Consider the following 10,665-nt stretch of genomic DNA (forward strand, 5'->3'; position numbering starts at 1 on the left):
TAGAAGTTTTGAAAGCGCTATAATTTTTATAAAGTATGACAAATCATACATCTGAAAAATACAAAAAGTATTTTTTTTATTTATGATGTTAATTAAACTATATGGATATTTTCCAATAAAATTTTTTTTTATTTAATGATGGCCTCCTCACACCCCTCATAGCCATCCCCAACCTCCACGAATACTGTTTGAACCCCCAGGCAAGTGTTCTTTGCTGTTTAGCATAACACTATCAAGGTGAAGTGCTGTAACCGAAGCCTTTGCACCCTCTATCTTGCTCCACTCGCAGGAGCTTATCAGTCGGGATCCCTCCCGCTTTATTGAAACACGCCGACCTTCATTCCTGGCTTCTTATTCTGCTGAAGGGTTACCCTTCCCGCTGATGGCCTATCAGATACAGACTCGCTTAGAACATGTCCTCCCTCTCACCGCACAGGTTCATCATAACTCGAGGGTCACCTATGACACTATCAGGAACCCTGGATTCCCCACTGTTGCAAGTGGGTGGCCAGAACAATATAGTCATAGGGTAGACCTCCCTTGACTTTTACCGTTCCACAGATCATCCCAATGTCACCTTTTTGTGCGTCATACAACTGACAACATTTGCAAACCGTGAATGAAATGATCATGAGTAATCGGCGCATTAAAATTGAAGAAAATGCAAGTGAACATAAAATCAGTCAATGTATTTTGTATGCGAATTCATTCACGATCGGCTTGATTACCCCAAAATGTGTGGTCAACAGATGTCTGCCAAATCTGTTGACCGAAAAGGATTGGAAAATATTTGTGATTTTGTCCAAAAATATGTATGTAAATATTTGTTGAACAAAACAGAATTGTCGTATTATTATGTTTGTTTTATAGAGCGATTGCAACTTACTTTCAGATAGACCCTTGTCATTTACCGATTGTCGAGAAGTATTGAAAGCATGCTTTTTTTAAACTCGTAGTTTTAAATGATAACACTTATATCTGAAACAAAAAAAAGAAGTAGTTTTAAAAGTATTTTAATATTGTTACACAAAAATTTATGATTATATAAATTAATGTATTATCCAATAAATACAAATAATCTTATAATAAGTAAAAACTGTCAAAAAAAAAGTTAATGCTAATAAAAATTGTACGTTACCACTGGGTAAATTTTACTGAACGTTATAAATTAATCAGCTCAGAAGTCTTGAAAGTAGCTTCATTTTAAAATAAGTAGGGAACTTAAATGATAACACATGCATCTGAAACACAAATAAACTTATTTTTTATAATCTCAAACGATAATCAATGATAATATTTATTAACTACATTGATGTTTTGCGATAAAATCTATTAATAATAAAACAAGATGTATAAACCAATAAAAAATATAGCAATACTGAGAAAACTGTACATTACCGTTACGGAATTAATACCAAACCTCATAATGTAGTCCTTGCGACAACCTGTACTGAAAATCGGACGAAGTTAAAATTAAACAAAAATTTGTATACATAATGCATGAACCTGAAAACCAAAAAAAAATTCAAAACTTCAGAAAAAATTATCATGATGATATTAATGAAACAATAGTTCTATTATCTAACAAGGATTATAAAAGTTTTATTACCTGTCAGCAAATACGGCGATGTTAGTGAATACTAACCACTATCTTTTTTCTTGAATTTTGGGATCAGCAGCAAAAACAGGCTGTAATTTTGTAAGGTTGATTGCATATTTTTCTCAAATGAATTTTTTTTTAATACGCTGACCTGTCTAGGCCCTACAATTATACACACACAGAACATGTACAAATCATTCATAAAAACCAAACTCTACATCTCATTCTACAAGAAGCTAACCGAACAACAAATCCAAGGCAGTAGAATAGATTATTAGTTATTAGTAATTAGAGATCTACGATTAGTTCAAAATAGCACACTTCATATTACAAAAGCATCAGAATCAAACAAAATCCCTCTAAAAATTATTTACCGCAAGAAGTACATTGTATAAACCGTAAATGGAATTTTCAAAAAACATGCTTGAAAAATTTTTTTTTTCACATTTGCTTTCAAGATATCATCATCCTTTTTTACATACTTTTTTCTACAGCTAACTCTACAATATAATAATCAAAAAAAAAAACAAAAATTCTATTTACTTATAAATTTTACCAAAGTGCATTGGGTGAGATCCAAAAGCGACTTAAAACTTAAACTTAACCATATGAATTAAATACATACAAAACATAAAAAAACACACATATATTCAAAAATATATAAATAAAAAATAAACACAACCTGCAGAGAGAATTACTGGGGCGAACACAATATTTATCTTAAAATACCACGCAAATGTTTATCTGAATATTCACATATTAACAAAATACATATAAACAAGTTTGCTGATGAAACTGTAAATAAGCTAGTTTAACATACTCTAAAAAAAAAAAAAAAACAACTTACAAAATATGAATTCCTCCTTCTAAACATTAGAATTACATTAACAGAAATAAATATATAAGTTACGTTAATGCTGTTCAAATGTTCCACAATCTTCAATTTGTGTAGCAAATTACCAGTAATGCATCTGTAACAAAAGAATAATGTAAAAAAAAATTTTTGTAATTTTTATAACTGTTTAAAAAAAGAGCAGATATCGGAACACCATTCACAACACAATGGTAAAATCAATTACTACTAATTATAGTTATGAGTAAAAAAAAACAAAAATCTATTTAATTATCATTTATTAAATATATAAGCTTGAAATTACACCGTATTGTTCAAAACCAACGATTGAAGAATTTACTTAAAGATGTACTATTTAATAGAACTTCAAATTTCAATCGTGCACTGATAAATTAACTACTTATGACAGTATTTATACTGTCACAAAAGAAGTATTAACAATAGTTTTTTTTTGTTATTTATACCGATAATCTAGAAGTTTTGACAGCACTATAATTTTTATAAAGTATGACAAATCATTCATCTGAAAAATACAAAAAGTATTTTTTTATATATGATGTTAATTAAACTATATGGGTATTTTCCAATAAAATTTTTTTTTTTTAATGATGGCCTCCTCACTCCCCTCATAGTTACGGGCGCAACTTAATTGCAGATAGATTGTCAAGAATTTATTTTCTTTATTTAAGAATGACAAGTGATCATGTAATATCAAATTAAAATTACTGCTTTAAATCAGCATAAATTCTTCCAGTTTTTCTTAATAATTGGTAAAATAAGTCTGCGATCTAAATAAGTTTTAATTTCATACTGCTGTAACTAGTTTAACAATTCAACTATAGTTGAATATAAGAATATAAAACATTCAGTTTCATATCAAATAAGATTGTAGGGAAAAGGTCAACTGGCTACAATGAATAATCTCTGATTATTTAAGGTAGCAGCCAATTTCATTCTGCTGCAGCCATTTTAACAATTCTACTATAAATATGATATGAAACATTCAGTTTCACATCAAATAAAATTACAAAAAAAATTTCAATATCCTACAATGAATAATCTTACATTATCTAAGGTAGCAGTCATTTAATTGTATCATCTTTTTGAAAATTAAATCAAAATATAGAAAAAATAATGTTATAGAATTAAATAGTACAAATATAACGAAAAAACTGAAAATGTTGATACATAAAAACGTTTGATTACATTGCTGTAATAGAAAAAAAGAATGAATATGTCACCATGAAAGCACGGAACATTCTAGAAAAAATTATTTTTTATCAAACATACCGTATCAATTTAAAATATAATAAAAAATATAAAATATTAAATGAATTATCATTGTATTTTATAATTTTGAACAAAGGCATGTGCCATGTTGTCTACTAAAACGCAGTAACTATTTACGTTAATGTTTAGTTGAATAATTCGTTAAACGTTAAATAATTCAATTTAAAATACTTAAAACTATAAAATAACATTATTTCTTGCATAAATATGTTATATTCAATAAGCTTACCCTAATTTAAGCTTAAAATCCTGCTCGGTTTTACATTTCATTTCAAAGTAACAACGAATTTGAAGTTAACCGTTCCGTAACTGCGACGACGAAGAGGTACGTCAACCGATTAACGTCGAAAACAAGAGCTTCTTATCATTCCTTTAATTCACTTCTTTTTCTTAACTGGATTTATAACCTTTAATTTTAATCATCGAATAATTTTTATTTATTTTATTTATTTATAAATATAACTAAATATCTATTATAAATTATAAAAATAATGTAATATCTATTTTTATAAAAATAATCATCGATAAAAAAATTTGTGATCGATGCAGCGATATATATGTAGCAGATTTGTTTTGATCATATGTTTCGGCAGTAATAGGTTAGGTGAAATTAAAATCCGTCGTAGTGAGTAAAACAAATTGAGAGACGTTTTATTAAAAGTAAATGATTGTAGGAATATTTTAAGAAAGTCTTTGTTAATTTTTTTTTGGTTATTAATAATTAAATATGCCTAATTAATTTAACCAAATTATTAGTAAATTTTAAGATTGAAGGGTTATTCTACGTTCACGTACCTTTTTAAGAGTTTTATATTCAGTTTTACTGTGTGTTGTTATTATAGAAATAGATAGTAGTAATAGATTGTACTAAATTTTAACAAAAAATATATATTAGAATTTCTACCTGGCTTCGCACGGACTCTGTTCATTACTTTGTAATCTTTCTTTTACAGAAACAATATTATTCTGTTGATAGTAATATTAATAAAAGATATGCGTTTTGTTTGTGGGCGAAAAACGCCTGGGCGTTATCATCGCCCGGTAGTTATTATTAAATGGGTAAAATAACTCCAAAATAACAAACCATACAAGGTGTAAACGTAATTTTAATCATATAATAAAAATTTACTAAAACAAGCCAAGAAGGCAAAGTAAAATCCAAAACTAATACCACAGACAAAGTTGATAAAATATTAAAGTTAAAATAATAGAATAAAGAAAGTATAAAAACTTACCTAACTCCGATGGGTTGTGCAAAAACCCCTCCCCGGATTGTAAAATTAAACACATAAATTAAACCAAAAAATCAAATCGAAAATAAAGGTTAAAATTATTAAAAAAAACTCTCCTTACAGAAAAACATATATGAGTATATTAAATCCTTTGCAGTACCATGCAAAAAGAGAAACATCCGTTCCAAAATCCCGCCATCATTGCACAAGATATCACGAATGCTGCAGGGTATATCAAACTGACGACGCAACGCTGCATAACATATGCAGTCCACGAGAATGTGGTGTACAGCCATGTGCAGTTGCATCGTGTGCACAGGGGTGGGTCTTCTCCTGACATTAGATATTCGTGCGTGATCCTCGTATGCCCCAATCGTAACCGGCAGAGGACCACTTCCTCACGACGAGAGTTCCTGCAAGAGGAGCCCCACGGCAACACTGAATCTTTAATCCGTCCAGCCACTTTGCCACCTTACTCGCAGTGATTGTTTTATACGATTGATAAAATAAAAAGGTAATAACTCGGGTGGTGAAAGGAGGCTGAATATACGCTTCTTTCGCAGCAGAAACTGCCCTCTCGTTACCTAGAATTCCAACGTGGCTAGGGATCCAACAAAAACCTAAAATAAAATTTAGCAAATGCTCCAACCTCAAAACGATTTATATTTCGGTGTTAGATTACTATACACCCATGCTCTAAAAAAAACAAGAATTTTGGGGTAAAACATTTCGGGCTACGACAACCCTATCAAAATGGTGGCTATTTAATATTTTATCAATTAGTTATAATACATCTATAGTAAATCTCAAATAGTGTTCTCAAAAAATAAAAAAATATTTTTTTAAAATTTAAAATACGCTTTTTTAAGATGCGTGAAAAAAAAGAAAAATTATTTTACTTTCATATTAAATCAAGAATAAATGTTTATAATAAATTTTATATTGATAATGACGATCTTTAAATCTGTTTTCTACTGACGGTAGTGACTGTACTTTTTTCTGAACATTTATTTATAGTAATGCATATGGAAGGAATTTATTAACAAAATTTCGGGTCTCATGAGCTATACGACCACCAGCATAAATATTTGTCCAAGTTCGGTTATGAGATAACCAAATATATATATATATTATAAAACCCGCCAAACTTAACCTACGCTTGCTTCTCTTGCTAACCATGACTAGCGAGCGTAAGTTAAGTTTAGTTAATTATATTTATACTTTTAGATCTATTGATTATATAAATTTATATATATATATATATATATATATTGGATATTTATAGCGGTGGTCGTTTAACCCACGAGACCCAAAATTTATTTACGTTTTACATCATGAATAATCAAAGGACGCATGGGGGTCCTTTATTGTATTAATTATATTTTGTAATCATTTCATCCATAATTTTCTATTTAATACAATGAAGGGCGCTCCATGCTTTTAATATTCGTGATACAAACGTAATTTCTGAGAAAAATGAAGCCTATATCAAATTTAAATAAAAAAAACCCTGGTTGGTGGGTTATGTAGTTGTGATTTTGAATTTTAGTTAACTCGGTTGCAAAAAAAATTATCGAGATGAAAATTGCGTTGAAAACCATAATAATACTGGAAAAGTATTAAAATTAAAGTATTAAAAGTATTACCCGAAAAATTAACTAATTCTGATGTTGTTGACTTTGACAGTATATATATTCACAAAAAAAAAAATAACATGAGACTTATGTAAGATGATTTTCAATCAACATATCAAGAAGCTGCTGTAGCCGAGTGGATTAGAACGACATTAGAGTATGTAGTAGTGTTTTTAAATCGAAGTGTTTGCAGTTAAATTTCACGATGAAAGAGTGGATTCAACGAGAATATAATAATAAAACACTGCTGATTTTTTTGATGAGGAGTCATTATTTAACGTATCGAAAAACCCGTGAAAATAAGTCCACATACGGCATCACTTTGATCTTTGACCCCTTGACAAAATTTATCGGTACTTTGTTGTAATTTTTGGGATCATCTCAAACCGTTTTATTATATATTTATTTTACGTATTTATTATGTATTTTGCAGCGAATGCACTCTTTCACTGTGAAAATTTAACTAAAAACAGAAAGTAATTGTGGAGGGATGGTGTCCCTTGAATTTTCCAGCTTTCTGATGATGGGGTCAAAGGTCGAATTGATGCCGTATGTGGACATATTATTCTACTTGTAGCGTACATAGAACAACCGTCTGTTAAACAGTCGACTATATTCTGCAAAGGTTAACGGAATAGGCTTCCGATTAGATCCATTATCCGCAAACCGCCGTTGAAATCGATGCAAAAAAAAAGGAATACGCTGTTCAAAATGCCTTATGTAATCAGTCTAGTTGATTTTGCTGACGTAAAAATAAAAACGTCGACTAACTTTGTCGACAGTTATATAAATCGGGAAAGATATGTTAACATCAGTATATAAATATCGTGTGATGTACCAGATTATTATAAATATCGGGGGTGCATCACCCCCGATATTCGAATTTGGAGACGAAGGAGTTTTTCAGAGATGATAAAAACATTTAATGGTGCTGCTTGTCTTTTAGGAGGTAGCGGTTACAAAATAAGAACGTGGTTAATAAAGTCTATAAAAAATTTCAGGAACAGGGAAGAAAAAAAATTTAATAAAGTGCACACAAAAGAGCGAACAGTTGTCGAAAGAGTTTGGCTAAATGAAAATAAGTTTTAAAACGATGGATAGACATGGTAACGATAGATTTAGATGGTTTGCCATGCGGTAGACTTCGGTAACGAATTAAAAAGAGAATATTACAGATAGACGAGTTACGCTCGGGGAAATATCATTCATTTTTAATCTGAGTTGTTTTTCAGTAATTGTATTGTAATTTAACGCTTAATTTTCGTGTAAAATATGATTTTAATATTGTTAACGTCCTAATTCGATGAATATTTCAAAAGTGTAATAAAGGTAATAAATTTCATTATTTCTCGTACTTTGAATTTCATTAACATAAAAAAAATTAAGAGAACTTATGTAAATAAAATGTCGATTTCAATAAATTTATCATTTAAAATATTTTTAGAATGGGTGGGAAAGAATCTGATTGACAATTTTTTGCCGTTTTTATTTTTCGTATAACTAAATTATAAATTGTTAAATAATTTAAATAAATAATATTTAACTATTTCCCTATATACTTTTTTATTAATTATATTGTTATTGTTATTTTTTTAAACTGGGAGGGATTTAAATTTGTAAGTATTGGTTTCTGAAATTGGGTTGTTTATTTTTACTTTCCCGTCTAGATAGCGCTATAGTAGAGCTGTAGATTTAGAAGGGAAAGTATTGTAATCGGTCCAATTTGAGCATGTGAAGTTTTCACCGGATCTTGATGTTTTGACACTTAAGAAACGATGGAAATTTTCCGGATTTCGTATGTACTGTGTTCGGTGTTGGTCTTTACCTTATACCTCAAGAAATATCGGACCGATTTTGATGAAACTTGGTCAGATTACTTCTTACTCGTATACGGGGCATTGATGCCATTAAATTTTCAACTTAAAAGGTTAAGGGGGAGGATGTAGAGCAAGGTCACTCTCAGTATCTCGAGATTTCGCCTAATTAAGGTCATATTTTTCTTAGGCACATCTATTAACAATTAAAACATAACAACAATATTTGTAAAAATAAATTTTTGAAAAATCGCACTCCCACCTAAAAAAAAGCTGTTGTAGTCGTCTTCTATGTTGTGACGTGGTAGGTGAGCGGTAGAATTAAATAAATGAATAATATTTAAAGTGAAATATTATTTTCGACCGTACAAGCGAAATTTGTTCTCTGTAAGTTGTGAAATTACATTAATTTAGTTAGTGTCGACCGTCACCACTAATACTACTACACCCGCGCGAATTAAATACGCTGTGCGCGCACATTTTAGTAAGACTCATGGAATTAAATAAACTAAAAAATATTTTATTTAAATAAAGTAAGAAAAAATATTTTAAATTAAGTTGTATATGTAAGCCGTGCATCAGAAACAACCCACAGTTTTAGAACTGTGCTGTCAGCTTTTTTCTTTCTTAGTATCATAGCTCTAGAGCTCTGCTGCAAGAAGGAAAGTAATGGTAATTAGCCAAAAAGTTGGGTATGGGATTTTTTGATATTTTTGAGGTTCCATGACCCAGGGACCCCCCCCAAAAAAAAAACAGAAAAAAATGGGGATAATATTTGTACATACGTAAAATTTTGGGGTCAGTATACCTAGAGATTGGGGAGAATGGTTTTTTTTGGAGCCAATTTTCCCAAAATTTTACAAATATATCCCCACTTTGTATTAAGCTCAATACATGCGTACATTCTTATCTTGCCATTTTTTCAAAAATCTTCCTCAAAATTCCCTCTTCCCAAAAATCTAAAAAATTTATCTTTTTCTTTATTGCATATTTTTTAATTGAATCATTTTTAATGTCTTCCTAGTCATAATAACAGTGAAAGCGACCCCCAAAAGAATACTTTAGGGGCAATATTGTGGGTAGGGGAGCCGATAGAAATTTAATAATATAGATTTTTTGAATTTCTAAACTTTTGATTTATTTAAACTTTATAATAATAAACTTTAAACTTTATAATAATAAAATTTTAGTAATAATATTAAAATAAAATTTCGTCACAATTCACCCCACCACAAAAAAAGAAATCTTGTTAACTTCTCTTTTACTTAAAAAAAAGGTACGTTTTTTCACGTTTGATAACTATTTTTCCACTAAATTACAATAAATAACCAATTTCAGAAAAGTATTACAACTTTGTTATCAGAGTTTTTTATAATGTGACTGGAGTAATTTTGGGAGTCTTTTATAGAGGATGCCTGCATTTTTAAAATTCTACTATCACATTTATAAGTACATAAACTACTTAAGTTATCTTACAGTGTAATAGGAAGCTAAAAAATAAATACTTTATATCGCATAAAGAATCTCCTTTTAATCGAAGAAAAACATAATTAACTATCGAGGTTTTTTCTTTTTTTTGAACCGCCAGGTTAAGCATGCTTAAGAGGATGAGATGCATGATTTGTTGCGTGTGTGAAAATGCGATACCTGACCGGGATTCGAACCCGGACCTCCGGATGAAAGGTCGAACCGCTACCACTCGGGCCACGGAGACCGGCAACTATGGAGGTTGATCAAAAAATTACTAACTTTTCTTTATTTTTAAAAAATAAATCGTTACCTTGGTTACGATGCCTCTACATTAACCTACTAAAGATACGAATCTACTATCAACCCAGAAATAACATATAAAGTTTTAAAGCAGTTAAAGTTACATAAGTTTTAAAGCATTATAAAGTTTGAAGCTTTATAAAATAAAAACTACCCGTCTGATTTAAAGAACAAATCACACCATCATTTATATAATTTTATTCTGAATTGAATGATTTTAAATGGTAACTTTTTATTACATTTTTAAAGTATGTTATTGTGGTAAGAACAAAAAAGACAACATTTTCTGCACCCTCTGTCACATATTTTAACTTTGTCGTTTGCCATTAAAAAACTACTACAAAGATCTCAATGAATTTTTTACAGCCTTATCACCCCTTTGATTAAAGATCTATATCTTTAATCATTTAAGACTCCATATTCAGCAAGTAAAATAATTTTATCTTCATTTCTATTCGACCTAGAACACTTA

At 29.7% G+C, this 10,665-nt stretch overlaps 1 long non-coding RNA gene across 1 annotated transcript; it reads right to left on the reverse strand.

Moving 5' to 3' along the window:
- Positions 1-951: 951 nt before the first annotated feature.
- LOC142320343 (uncharacterized) lies at positions 952-4,073 on the reverse strand. The gene is made up of 3 exons (XR_012755352.1): positions 3,973-4,073; positions 1,139-1,241; positions 952-978 (listed from the first exon to the last, which is right to left on the reverse strand). It is a non-coding gene; the product is annotated as an uncharacterized LOC142320343 (long non-coding RNA).
- Between the last annotated feature and the right edge of the window lie 6,592 nt (positions 4,074-10,665).

Source organism: Lycorma delicatula, chromosome 2 (genome assembly GCF_047948215.1).
Source record: "Lycorma delicatula isolate Av1 chromosome 2, ASM4794821v1, whole genome shotgun sequence".
Classification (NCBI taxonomy): Eukaryota; Metazoa; Arthropoda; class Insecta; order Hemiptera; family Fulgoridae; genus Lycorma; species Lycorma delicatula.